The sequence below is a fragment of the Lynx canadensis genome, chromosome D3, assembly GCF_007474595.2.
Source record: "Lynx canadensis isolate LIC74 chromosome D3, mLynCan4.pri.v2, whole genome shotgun sequence".
Lineage (NCBI taxonomy): Eukaryota > Metazoa > Chordata > Mammalia > Carnivora > Felidae > Lynx > Lynx canadensis.
Window position 1 is genome coordinate 25,045,210 of NC_044314.2, and position 14,763 is coordinate 25,059,972.

A 14,763-nucleotide genomic window follows, 5' to 3' on the forward strand; every position below is an offset into this window, starting at 1 on the left:
GCCCATCCCTTCATCCCTGCAGGTCTTTCCCTGGGACAAAATTAATGCCTTCCTCTTCCCTTCAGCCACAGGCTGCCTCCAATTCCCCCAGCCCCACCCCGCAGCAGCATTTCTCATAGCTGTAATTGGTCATGGACCTATCTCTCCTCCCACACTGTGAGCGACTTCTACAAGCCACTCTTCAGCTCCTGGCTTTCCATATGATATTAAACAGGTGATCTCTCCTCTTTGGGTTTCAGAGCTTCCAGAAAAGTAAGAAAAATGAGGCTCAGACTTGGCAAGGCTCCCACCAATGCCTGCTTTCTACATCACAGTGCCTGGCATACGGTGATCATAGAGAGTAGTGTTGGCTGTTACTATGGTCACCTGACCTTTGTCCAAAGGTGGATCATGTAAGTATGAATGTCTGCAGAGGTACAAAATGACACAGAGCTGAACCAGGACTGGGGACAAGGAAAAGTAACTCTGTCATGTGCCAGAGGGAGCTTTTGAGGTGGGCCTCATCCCAGAGGAGGGGGTATATAATAATCGTTAGAATAAGAACAGCATGAAATTGGCCTCTCCATGTGTCACTTTCACTTAAGACAGGGTCAAGGTCACACCCTGCACAACTGACCTCTTGGAGAGGACTGTGGACTTTTAGCTGCTAATATATGTCTTTTCTGTGGGTGCTGGGAAGCAAAGTGGCACCAGGAGTCAGTGCTTGGAGAAACTGCCCAAGAAGCGAGTGGCCATGTGGCTGAGCCCAACCTGTCTTATGGCGTTGGCTCTGCTCTCTGCCCAACCACCACACAGCTGGCCACCCTTAGGCCTTGCCTCTCCTCCATGTGGCACCTAGTCATCAGACAGAACCCGCAGTATGTTCTGCAGACAGCAGATCCCTGCCTCTAGGAAAAACTCCTATCAAATTCACTGGGTTGGGCAGAAAGTACAAGGAATGTATGTAGCCGTCAAAATGAGAGGAACCAACAGCGGACACTCCAGAAGAACAGTTGCTTCCTCTCTCCTGGGCTTACTTCATTCTCTGGGTGGACAACTCCTGTTAGTTCGCATTACCCTTCCTTCTAGAGGCAGTTGCCTCACCGCACGCTCATCCACCCCTGGGGTTCCAGTGGGGGCCGCCCATCATGGTTCCCTGTCCCTTTGACCACAGGGGTGAACATGTGACTCCAGTCGGGCATTCAGAGTTCTTTCCTAAGGATTTTCAAGCTGGAGTCAAGGGCAGAGGCTCAGCTCCGTGAGAATAATGATAGTAACAGCAGCATTATCAACTCTAAGTGCCAGCACCGTGCTGTGTTATCTCTTTTAATTCATATATCTCATGAAGTAGATTCGATTATTACCCCCTTTTAGAGATAGTGAATCTAAGGCTCAGAGTGGTTAAATAATTGACCCAAGTAAATGGCAGAGGAAAGATTTGAATTCAGGCAGTCTGTCTCCAGAGACAGCACCCTGGGGCACCTTACCCCACTGCTTCTCTCACACCTGTATTATGTTGACTGAAGCTTCTGGTAAATCACCCTATTCTGTTTGAAAGGGGGAAAAACACATGATTCCTGTGTTTGGGAACAGCTGATAAAGAACAAGGCCCCTTATAGTTAAAACCACTTAGGGAATAACAGCCGAAGATGGGCTCCATCTGGTCTAAAATTCTTTCTCCATCTCCCTTAAAATTCCTGCTTCCTATGTGTATAGTGTATACCCTCCATGGACCAGGTTCTTGTGGCTTTTTGGAAAACTTTTTTTTTTTTTTAATGTTTTCTTTATTTTTCAGAGAGCACAAGTGGGGGAGGGGCAGAGAGACGGAGGCAGGATCTGAAGCGGGCTCTGTGCTGACAGTAGTGAGCCCAATGTGGGGCTTGACGTCACGCACTGGGAGGTCATGACCTGAGCCAAAACTGGACACTCAACTGACTGAGCCACCCAGGTGCCCCAAGATAGTTCACACCTTAAGGGACATCCTTGAAAAGAGAGAATCCCAAACCTCTCAGAGACAATGGAATTAATTCTTTACTAGGTATGCTTCTTTAAAAGAATCCTTTAGGGGCACCTGGGTGCCCCACTTGGTTAAGCATCTGACTCTTGATTTTGGCTCAGGTCATGATCTCTTGGTTTGTGAGATTGAGCCCCGCGTTGGGCCCTGTGCTGACACTGCTTGGGATTCTTCCTCTCTCCCTCCCTCTGCCCCTCTCTGGTACATGTGCACACACGTTTTCTCTCTCTCCCTCTCTGTCTCAAAATAAGCATCTTAAAAATAAATAAACAAAAGAATCCTTTAAAAAAATAGCTTATTTAAAAGAATCCTTACAGTGCACAAATAAAGAAATCTTTAGTAAAAAAAAAAAAAAAAAAAAAACACTTCAGCTATCTGAACAGGTGAGTCCATTTGCGAAAAGTGCAATTTGGATCAATTATTCTTCTGAGGTTTGCATTTCTGTAGCTGAGACATGGCTAAAATTTTTAAGTGAAAGCTATAAGTAATTTTTTTTAAAAAATCTATAAGGTATCTGTGTTTTTTGATATGTTTATGTGTATCTATCTATGTAGATATATTATGTGCATGTGATACTTCTTTAAACAAGCTGTATTTAATTGATTTAAAGAAAAAAAGTGCTTTTGTGAATTAAGTATTCCTAAAACACCCAGAAATACAGAAACTAACCCAATTGTTTTTTAGATTCATGGAATCTGGGATAATCTTTGATAAACAGAAGATAGTTTAAATTTGTTGATTTAATAAAAGCAGACATGTCTTCAGAATTGCCAACATTAAGTATAACGCAAACAAGCCAAATAAACTCACGCTATCTCTATGTTAATGAATTTCTCAACAAAAACTATAATTTAAGATGATAGTTTTCTGTTAATGTCTAATCCAAGCATGATTGTTAAAAACAAGTAATTTAAGTAGATGCCAATAAGATAGAAGTATATACTAAGTTGAACTAAATAATGGATATTCGTTGACTATGTACATCATTTCCAAATAAGATAATATACTGAGACATTACTTGCTAAACATAAGTTTATTTACTTTTGGCTTCTTAATTTTTTACAGTGATATAGGACATTTGGATCCATTAATAAATATGTCTTTTGCTGCCTTAAAATATTATACTATAAAAAGTGCTTGTAAAGAATTTTGTTTTTATAATTGTGTGTTTATGAATTTGCTAATCTACTACAAGATATTATTTGTTAGTTAACAAATGCCTTCTTTGCAGTTTTCACTAGAAAATAGAGGTTACTGATAGTTAAAATTTATAATCAATATACAAAAACGAAACTACCAAAACGAAGGAAAACAACTCTGTGTTTCCATGGGAAGAGAATGGGGACATGTTTTTCTATGAGGAGTATGCAAGGAATACAGGATATATTTTTGTAGAGAGTAATTTTATCCTAAAAGAAAATGACTACTTGTTCCAGAATAAGAAAAGAAAAAGACAAAGGCTAAATGGATATAGGAAGTTGCAGGAGATTTTCAGAAAAGAAATTTTATAGTGTAAGGTTAAAGCTGGTTAAAATTGAATTAATTTATTTCTAAGGGTTTTTAAAAATGCGCTCAATAATGTGCTAATACAAAACTAATATCAAACTAGAGTTCAATCTTCTCTATGTTAAAATCACAAAATTACTTAGATTATTAGTCTTCTCTTAGTAAAAGATTACAAAGGGTTTTTGGGTTTTTTGTTGTTTTTGTTTTGTTTTGTTTTGTTTTGATTTGTTTTTTTGGTTTTGGCCTTTAATGTATGCTGCCTAGGAAACAAAGTTTCTGAGCCCTATGAAAATACTCCCTGTGTTTCACATTGTCTTTTTCAGGTCTTTGATTACTTAAAAATAGTCTTTCAAAATTAAAAGAGCTAAGGCTTTTTTTTTTTTTTTTTATAGCTATGTGACTTTCTGTGTTTGCCTTTAAAATCTTTTAACTGTCAGTTTGGTTGAATGGATAACTAAGTGTTGTTTCACAGTGACTTCTGCTCTGATTTGATCAAGTGTTTCAAATATTTTGACATTTGTGACGAACTTTCCAAAATCAAATTCCGAATGAAATCTTCTTGTTTGACTTTGAACAGACTTGGGGATTTTTTGAGGGTCTCTGGACAACCTCAAAGATGGGCTCTCTCTCCTTATAAAAGGAGAAATATTAATTTATTTAGGCTTATTTGATACGTTACATTGCAAGGGGAACAAACATCGTCTAAAAAAGTAAAGTTAACCTCCTTGGATTGTATTTATGTGGGTATATGTTTTTAATATAAATAATTCAGAAACTATATGAAATTCCTAAAAATCTTTATGTCCTGATAAAATGTTACTGGCCATAATTCCAGCTATTAAAATATCACAGAAATAATAAAATTTACTTGTCAAGCATATAAATAAATATATATATATATATATATATATATATTTATTTTTTAGTAAACTCTCACCAGATCTTTAACCACAGCCATTGTTAGTCTTTTGTCATTCACAGACAATTATTGTATTACTCTTCATTCTTCTCTGAAAGCATTTACGATCAACTACAGGCGAAAACGTGTCATCTTCAAAGAAATTCATGTATATGACCCTGACAAATACTCTGGAAAACTGATTGGTTCACTGCTAACCCCAAATCAAGCAAAACAAGAATTCATTATATGGGAACGAATGAACTCATAGAAGTGATTATAATTTTTATGACTTAATTTAAAACCCTGCTGGTTCTTTAATATTTTGTTTTCCAGAATTAAAGAACTCTCCTTTCTCCTTTTTGTTTCAGGATATACAACATACAGCAATTGGGTAAAATGTATTTTTTCAACTAAAGTTGAAACATTTATCTTTTTCTCTCTACCTGATCCCTCCAGAATTCAGAAACTAGTCTCAAATATTCTTATTCTTCATGACAATGTATGTATTTATATAAGTTCGATAAGAATCTGATCTTCTTAGGGCATCCGGGAGGGGCAAGTCAGGCGGTTAAGCATCCAACTCTTAATTTTTGCTCAGGTCCTGATCTCACGGTTTGTGAGTTTGACCCCTGCATCAGGCTCCATGCTGACAGTGCAGAACTTGCTTGGGATTCTCTCTCTCCCTCTCGTTCTGCTGCTCCCACACTCTCTCTCTCTCAAAATAAAAAAAAATTAATTAAAAAAAATATTTTAAAAGAATCTAGTCTTCTTGTAACAGGACACAATTGGACAAGTCCTTAGTTTGGCTTCTTAGCCTAACCAGACTTTTAAAGATGGAATCTGAGATTTCTAATTATGAGACAGTTTTGAAAAACTAAGTTTGACTTTAGGAACCAATAAAGCCCCTTGGATATTGCCAAAGCTTTGGCTGGAATGTCATATTTGAGAATACGCATAGAATCACTCACTATTCTTACTACGGTTATATAAATGACCAAGCCAATTTTACTTCGACTTATTTGACAAACAAATTAGTTTCCTTATAATTATCTTTGATAAAAGGGGATGACTATAAAGAAATTATGTTTCTTTTTTTTTTTTTTTAACATTTTTTTTTTTTCAACGTTTATTTATCTTTGGGACAGAGAGAGACAGAGCATGAACGGGGGAGGGGCAGAGAGAGAGGGAGACACAGAATCGGAAACAGGCTCCAGGCTCTGAGCCATCAGCCCAGAGCCCGACGTGGGGCTCGAACTCCCGGACCGCGAGATCGTGACCTGGCTGAAGTCGGCCGCTTAACTGACTGCGCCACCCAGGCGCCCCAAGAAATTATGTTTCAATAGAAAACGATAGTGGACCCATTATTAGATTCTAGTCCTAGTCATGGTCTTTGAGGCGTTGTCATCTACTTGTAAACTCCAGAGAAACCACCACAATGGATCATATCAGGACAGCCTTCGTGTCTGTTGCTGTGTGGGCCACTCAAGGGAGTTCACCAGACCACCCAATGGCTTCATCAGCGACAGCTGAACTGCAAACCAGGGAAGTCCATCAGATTGAAACTGCCATTCCTATTCTATCATTTAACTATGCTTCTAACTCACATCTAGAAAGTTTCTCATCTGGCTGCTCTCCAAGCTCGGAAGCTGCATTTCTAATTCTCTCCTGCTATTAACCTTTGTTTTTCTTCTGTTTCCATAGAAATGCCTCTTATTAAATTACCTGATGGCTCCATCATGTAGAGGCCTGAATTGGGTGAAAGCTTACCTGCAACAATGCCTCCTGAAATAAAACACCCTCATGTTCATCTGTCCCAGGTAGCACCTGTGATTGCTCATCCACCATGGGGTGTCTGGGTAACTGACTCAGAAAAAAATTGAAACCCCATCGCCCATTATCCCCCACAAAGGTAGATTGACTTACAAAGGTAAAACCTGAATGTGATTATAACTCATCTGATTGATTTCAGTGGTTAAATCTTGGGTCCCAGGAATCTCTGCTCTGGGGAATTTTTTAATCCTTGTCTATTACCATCCTTACAGTCTTGTATTAACCTCTCAAGTGCATTGTATTCTCTCAAGGGTTTTACATGCCTTCTGGCAGCCACTCATACATCGACGACTGTATCTTTCCAACAGGATTAGACAACCGGGGGATCCCAATGATCTGACCTTCCCGTGTCCATGATGACCAGCTGGCTGTTGATAACAGTGGTTACGTGACCCTGAGCTTGATGATTCACCTGGCAGAAACAACAAACAGGAGATTCTTCCACTTGCCATCAACAAGGGGTGACCAAGAGTAACGCTGTACTTAGTTGATCATATTCTCAGCCTACTGACCCGAAGGGAGGGAACTGTTAAAGTTAAATACAAAATGGGGAGCGGACTTGAAAATTCCCTGAGTGGAAGAAAACCTTTTAAGCCACACAAGCGAAACTTAATTTCGATTATTCTGCAAAATAACTGAAAGTGAACTTGGGCCACTTCTTGTAATTGCCAGATAATCATGAAAACAAAAACAAAAACAAAAAACAAACAAAAAGCCCCTTATGTCCTCTTTATAAAAATGATGTGAGATAACTACTTTTAACTAATCCCTTGCAATCCGGGAACTCTCATGGTAATAACCAGTCACTGGAAATGTTAAAACAGCTTGCCCACTTTCACTGCATTAACCACCCTGTACGTCAGGCCCCTGAGCGCCGTATCATCTTTGAATTCAAAAGCTCTCATTGGTGAACTGTTCTTAATATGCACAATAAACTCTTACTAAACACTGTTTATTTATTGGATGGGTTTCATTTATCTACTTCTGGATTTTTGACACCTGTCAGTCCCATTCATCCTCTCACTTGTACATCATTATTATGACCCTCAAATGGGTACCTCTGTCCCAGACCCCTCTCCAGCCTGATTCCACAATGGCCCTACAGGCGGCTTCCCCTGAATGTTCCATACTTCGAATTCAAAAGTCTCAACACCTGGACAGTTGTTAGGAAAAAGATAACATTGGACCCATCCCTCATACCATACTCCAGAATAAATTCCAAATGGATGAGAGATCTGTACTTAAAAAGTCAACTCATGTGAGTATTGGAATCAAGACTCAATCTGCAAGATTGAAAATACATACCATTTCGTAGGAAAAAGCTGTACCAATAAAACTTCAGACACATTCTGGCTAAGCTGTTAAACTTAGAATATAAAAAGTATATATATTTTTCACATGCAGGGCAAAAAGAAATTCACATACAAGGAGAAAAATAAGACAGGTTTCAGATGTCTTTCCAGCAGCAATCATTGCCAGAACAAAGGAGAAATGTCCACAAGGAAAAGAGAGTATAATCCAAGTGGATTCTACCCAGCCAAGCTGGAATTGAAGTACAAAGGCAAGGTCTCACTTTTCAGACATGAAAGGACTCAGAAAATACAGCATCTAGGAGCCCTTTTGAAAAAACCTACTTGATGGCGAAATCTTGTGTACTGGATGTTGAATTGAAATAAAGAGGCCTGTTATTCTAAAGCCATAAAGCCGTGGAGATAGCCTGGTGAGGAGCATGGAGTCCACTTACATATAAAAGTACTATGAAACATCTGAGATAGTTATGATTGCAGAACGCAAATGTTGAAAAGTCCGAGGAAATTAAAATAATAGAAGCGTCACTACTGGGAGGAGGGAGAGGACAACGCAGAGGATATATCTGTATTCATCTGTTATCTTTTCTAACGAGTAATCAACGAATCCTGTCTATACAGGAACTCACATTTAAAAAAAAAATTTTTTTTTAATGTTTTTTTTTGAGAGAGAGAGAGAGCATGAACGGGGGAGGAGCAACCAGAGAGAGGGAGACACAGAATCTGAAGCAGGCTCCAGGCTCCGAGCTGTCAGCACAGAGCTCAACTCCATGAACCGTGAGATCACGACCTGAGCCAGAGTCAGATACTTAACAGACTGAGCCACCCAGTCACCCCTACAGAAACTCACATTTAAAGAAAAAAACCACAATAACTCCAACTTCTTAAATTCCCTTACACGTAGACTTCATCTTTCTCTAGATCTTTCTCTAGATTGTTCGTTCTGTATTTGCATAGAGAGCTATCTGGAATAATGTCAACCAAATCTAATCATCAGTAATTTTGAGGGAGTAGAACTGTTGGTAATTTGTTGCTTTCTTCTTCATACTTTTCTGTACTTTAAAAAATGTTTTTATAATAAGATGAGTAGTTTCTATTAAAATAGTGACATACTTAAGGAAAATAAAGGGATGGACAAAGAGTTATTAAACAGATACACTCAAAAAGAAAGCAGGTAGATAGAGATGCTAACATCAGAGAAAATGGAATTTAAAGGCAAAAACATGCACCAAAATTATGAGAGACACTATAGTATGGTAAAAGGCACAGTCTGACAAAAATATACCTATATATTTTGATATTCCCAACAGTATAATCACAAGACACATAAAACAAAAACTACTAAAAATACAAGAAAGACTTCATTTAAAGCATGCACACACATACTCACTTTCTATACCGAAATACTTTAATATATCTTCTTCTGAATCTGACAGATAAAGTAAAACAGAAATATTCAGACACGGAAGGTCTGAATATTATAACCAACAAGCTTGATTTAGTACATCCGTAGAACTCAGTGTCTTACTGATGAAAATTAAACATTACTTTATTCTGCCCTCGGAATCTTTGTAAAAAGTGACCACATATTTGGCTCCAAGGAACATTTCCACCCAGTATAAAAAGTGGAGATTTACAAGGCACATTTCCTGAGCATAGGGCAATAAAATTAAAAATACATGAAAAAAGCATGCCTTCAAAATCTTAAGTACTTAGAATCCAAAACCGCCTCCTGAATGCCTCCTGCATCAAAGGGATTCGAATTTAAAATTGTCCAGAAAATAATGACAAGGTGATCCATATGGATGGATGAATAATTGAGAGAAAGGAGGGAGGAGAGGAGGGAAGAAGAAAAGGAGTTGGGGGTGGGGGAGAAGAAGAACTAACCCGGCTGAATAGGTTTGGCTTATTTGAAGGACCCATCAGGTGAGTGCCAGTTAATAAAATCACCATGAATCAGTAGGTCTAGACTCTTGGTATCATCCCGGCAAGTCATTTCTTCCTCTAACCTCCGATTTCTAACTCCAAAATGATAGATTCAATAATCTCTAGGGTTTCCCCTGCTCTGTTTCATTTGGTTCATATAATAGCTTTTAAATATTCCAATCAGTTACCTGTATTTACATAGTGGGAGATTTGACACGAAAGTCCAATCTCTGCCTTTTTTCAAAAACCAGAGCATTTGATGATGCCTCTGGCTCTGTGCTAAGGTCAGCCTGCTAAAAGGCCTAGTTCACCAGAGTCTAGTTCACCACCACTTTCACATCCTTAGGCGTTTCCAGCCCCTGGGCAGAAGGAAGGGCTGGAGAATGTCAGTTGTCTCTCTCTTGAGAGAAAACCCAAGACTCACATGATTTTTTGTTTGTTTTTTTTCTATTTAGTCTTCCCCTTCTAGTGAATATTGGGCCCCGGGGAAAACAAAACCTAAAACTGGGTTTCTGAAGGAAATCTCATTTTTGTTCTTTGTAACACTTCCCTTCCAGACACAGTTTAAATAAGCCCAACTGTTTCCAAGAAAACAGAATGAAAAGCTGAAGAAAGTCTTCCTGTCCCCAGATGTGCAAGGGCACCAAACTTCTTCCCCACTTTGGTCTGGGTCGTTTAGGGTGGCCAAGCTGGGAAACACCATTTAGTAGAGCACTTCCTGAGGTCTGGCTGAGTTGCACATGTAAAACTTTCATTCTAAGAGAAAAAAAAAAGAGAAAGATTGAAAGCACAATGTAAGGGAGTAGGAGGTATAGATAAATGCTCCAGAAAGAAAGGAAAAAAATATTGAAAATCCACATGTGACCATCTTTGGTCTTCTTAGGGCAGCCCGGTCCAGAGAATTTCTCGTTGTTTCTAAGGTGGTTTTTCTTTAGTATTAACATGAATGACTTTTCTTTTTCCCCTCTCCATAGGCAAAAGTTTCCTTTGTACCCCTCTGAATAGCCTGTTTTCCTACTGTGGCCTGTGCCCCGGTACAGCAGGTCAACCAGGTACCAGAAGGGAAACAGAGGACCAGGGGCCATTGTCATAGAGCCGTGTGAGGATGGGTTGAGGATAGCCTGGTCTCTCAGACTTGATAAGTGAGAATGAGATAACCCCAAATCCCGCCGTCCAGAGAGAGCTACCGTGACCATCTTTCTACACCCTTCTCTCAGTCTTTAAATTGTTCAGATGCAATTGTACACTTCCGTTGGGTGTTTGACTTCAGCTCAGGTCATGATCTCGAGGTTCATGAGTTCAAGCCCTGCATCAGGCTGGCTGCTGTCAACGCAGAGTCCACTTCAGGTCCTCTATCCCTGTCTCTCTGCCCCTCCCCTACTTGTGCTCTCTCAAAAATAAATAAAACATTAAAAAAATTTTTTTAAGAAATAAATAAATAAATCATTGACTTCCTGATTGTGATTAGAGAAAAAATTCCTAAAGGCCTGCTATTCAAGAGAAGCCATTTTAGATTTCTTTCTTTCTTTCTTTTTTTCTCTTTCTTTCTTTCTTTCTTTCAAGTTTATTTATTTATTTTGAGAGAGAGAGAGACAGAGCGAGCAGGGGAAGGCCAAGAGAGAGAGAGAGAGAGAGAGAGAGAATCCCAAGCAGGCTCCATCCTGTCAGCACCGAACCCAATGCAGGACTTGATCTCACAAACCATGAGATCATGATGGGAGCTGAAACCAAGAGTCCGACGCTTAACTGATTGAGTCACCCAGACTCCCCTAGATTTCTAAGTCAACATGATTGTGTGTAAATTTTGTTCAGACCTAAAGCCTGATTTATGGCTCACCGTGTATGCACTGTACATCTGCTTTGTGAGTGTATAACCTAAAGGAAAACCATCTTGTCCTTGACACATGAATCAATGCTTCTACTCCCTGCCTGCCTGTACCATAAAAACTCTGGGATTCCTGCCTATGTGCTAATCTCTAATCTTTTGAGCTCTTACAAGATGTAAGAAGTACTTAAGTCTGTAAAAAGCATTCCTTCTCCGGATCACTTTCTTCCCTGGAAGAGCGTGTTCCAGCCCCCATCCCCACTCCCCGCAGCTGTCCTAACTTGGGCTCCAATAAAACTTTCTTTCCTTTAGAGATTCTAAAAGGTTTGTCCGTTTTGCATTGACAAGTATATGCATTTGCAATCCTAACAACAAATTGCGAAATTGCCGGACTTTTCTAGACCTTAACCACACTTGGTCTTATCATTCTGTTTAATCGTTGCCGATCTAAAACGGACAAACTAAGTTTTAAAACGGAAGTTGAAAAAAGACTTGCCTTTCTTTGGTTAACCAAAGATGGTTAAGAGAGAACCATCATTATCTTTTTACTGTTGTGAATCAATTGTATCTCTTCTTCCATGATTTACATGATCCTGTCTTCTGCTAATTTTTCCACTGGGTGCCTGTGACATTGTGATTTATAATAAGACATATATATTTGGGGGTGCCTCAGTCAGTTAAGTGTCCGGTTCTTGGTTTTGGCTCAGGTCTGGTGATCTCACGGTTTGTGAGATCGAGCCCCATGTCAGGCTCTGTGCTGTCAGCACCAGAGTCTGCTTGGGATTCTCTCTCTCTCCTCTCCCTCTGCCATCCCCCGCACACGCGTGTTTGTATGCTCTCACTCTCTCTCTCAAAATAAATAAATAAACTTAAAAAAAAGAAGAAGAAATACATATTTGGTCTTGTTCCCAATTTCTAGCACAGAGTTTTTAAAAAACTTAGAATTTTAAAGCTGTGTGAGAGATCAAGGTGTCTTTTGTTATGTTAATGAGGCTACTTTTACCTCCGGGCCACCAAAGGTTGGGGACAATTGTGATTGGAGAGTTGGAACCTTCAGTCCCACCCTGATTCCTGGTGAGAGGAGAGGGGCTGGAGGTGGAATCGGGTCACCAATGGCTGAAGATTTAACCAACCGTGCCTAGTAATGAAGCGGTAAGGAGAGCTTCTGAGTTGTTGAGCCCATGGGAATTCTGGGAGTGGCTCAGAGAGGGCATGGAAGCTCTCTGCCCCCTCTTTCCACATACCTTGTCCTATGTGTCTCTTCCATATGGTTGTTCTGGGTCCTACCCTTTTATATGAATTGGTCATCCAGTAAGTAAAATGTTGCTTTGAGCTCTGGGAATCACTCTGGCAAATTAATTGACTCCTAGGAGGGGGTCGTCGGAACTATAGCCAGTCCATCAGAACCACAAGTAACAGCCTGGTTTTTTGACTGGCATCTGAAGGGTGGGGACAGGGGGAGGAGGCAGTTTCGGAGGACTGAACCCTGAACTTTGGCATTTGATATTATATCCAGGTAGGTAGTGTTAACATTGAGTTAAATTGTAGGACATCTATCTTGCAATCGGGGTGCAGGGGTGCTAGAGCGCCTGGCTCTGGGGTCCCAAACAGACCAAGTTCGGCCACGCCCCGCTGACCAAATCCGAAGGCAGAGAAACCAGTGGAGGTGAAACAAGAAAGGAATTTCTCTCAGTGAGACCAACATCAGGAAGACAGCAAATTAGCATCTCAAAGACCGGCTCCCACGTGTTGAAATACTTCCAGGTTTATAAAAGAATGTGGGACAAAGGTCGATGGGTACGTGCAGGGGGGGCAGTGAAGTCAGGTCAGTTGCTGTCAATTGCGGTTGTGGGGGGGGGGGCGCGGGGGGGGGTCTTGCTGGCGTCAGGACAGCCCTTATTGCTTGAGGGGGCAGTTTCAGTTCCCATCACAGACACTTTGTCGGCTGGGTCTTTTACCTGAGTGAAGAGATAAACTGGAAAGAACTTCATCAATTAGAAAGTGCAGGCTGAGGTCAAAATGGAGGTTGTTCAAATCCTCTTTCAATCTGATGTCAAAGAATTGCAGGTTGGTGTGGGGAACCCCCTCCCCCTGCTCCCACGACACCCATACCGACAGGCTGAAATTGGTGACCAGAACCTTTAGCTGGCATCAGAGAAGTGGGATGCTAGTGATGTGGGAAATAAAGGCAAATGAAAAATTAAATTTCCTTGTAACTTACAGCCCATTGACAAGTCCTTGAGACAGGTAGGGTGACCTCCCTCTAGGAGCTCAGCTGTCTTGATGTCCACACTTTGCTAAGACCAAAGGCAATCTTAGCCCGATCCCCCAGGATCCTATACGTCTACTTTAACATATAAAAATTCCTTTGGAAAGTTCCTTTATCTCTACCCGCCCCAAGATATATGCTGGCAATCATAATCCGACCTTATGGCCCCCTGATACACATCTGAAGGGTCTCATGACTGAGCTTTTGCGAAACAGTAATACGTGACCTTTTCCTAACAGCAGCCAGTCCCTCAAGGTCCTGGAAACCTTGTTTCCAAAATACCTCAGAGACTTACACTGCCCCTAACCCCCTCCCAACTTGGAAATATACAATCAGTCACAGTCACAACCCCAGTGCAGCTCTTTCTGCCCACCGGTCCTGTTCCCATGCTTTAATAAAAGCATCTTTTATTATATAAAAAAGACATCTTTTTGCACCGAAGATGTCTCAAGAACTCTTTCTTGGCCGTAGGCTCTGAACCCCAACATTTTCCACATCACTAGAGTGAGCCTGGTTCACGGAAACAGGTGGTTTGGGAAAAGAAAGAGTGAGGGATAAAGCACCCTTGACCCGGGGGTGGCCAAGTGGTCACCCGCGATATGGAGGAGCTGCTGGGCTACAGTCGGTTGCTCTGTGACAGCTAAAGTGAAATTAAAAGTGTGCTGGCTCAGACCTGGATGCTAGACCTGGCTTCGATTTTGGTCCATCCGAGCTTTGGCCACTAGCCTCACAGCTGCCCCCCACCCCCACCCCACCAACGTAAAAATTGTGGGAGACAACCTCTGGTCACCCAGAAGGTAGTCAGTAGTGGGAAGGGCAAAAACCAAGAAACCATTGAAACCAGGGCATACGGTGTGAAGGAATTGTTTCATTCTGTGGCTCAGTGCCAGCTTCCTAAAGAACCTTTACTACAATGGACCGTAAGAATAATGAATGTGGGTTCTGTGTCGTGGCTCCAAATGCCGCAGAGTAGAGGAGCATGTTGGAATTGACTCAGGACCCACACATCAGTGCTGAACAATCACAGACGGCTATACGTGGTCCAAACACACAAGACGTTACTGCCAAAAGAACAGCCACTGTCAAGTCCATTAACCTTAGAGGGGGTCCGTCCGTCTCGCCCTATACATGCTAAATCAAGTGCCAAGTCCCAATGCCAAGTGGAGTACCCCAGACAAAGCAGCTGATATGCTTTGTATGCAAGGT

The 14,763-nt window shown here is 40.9% G+C and overlaps 1 long non-coding RNA gene across 1 annotated transcript; it reads left to right on the plus strand.

Annotated features, from left to right (window-relative positions):
* Positions 1 to 244: 244 nt before the first annotated feature.
* On the plus strand, positions 245 to 7,171 carry LOC115528603. The gene is made up of 3 exons (XR_003973315.1): positions 245 to 392; positions 6,102 to 6,217; positions 6,539 to 7,171. It is a non-coding gene; the product is annotated as an uncharacterized LOC115528603 (long non-coding RNA).
* Positions 7,172 to 14,763: the final 7,592 nt, after the last annotated feature.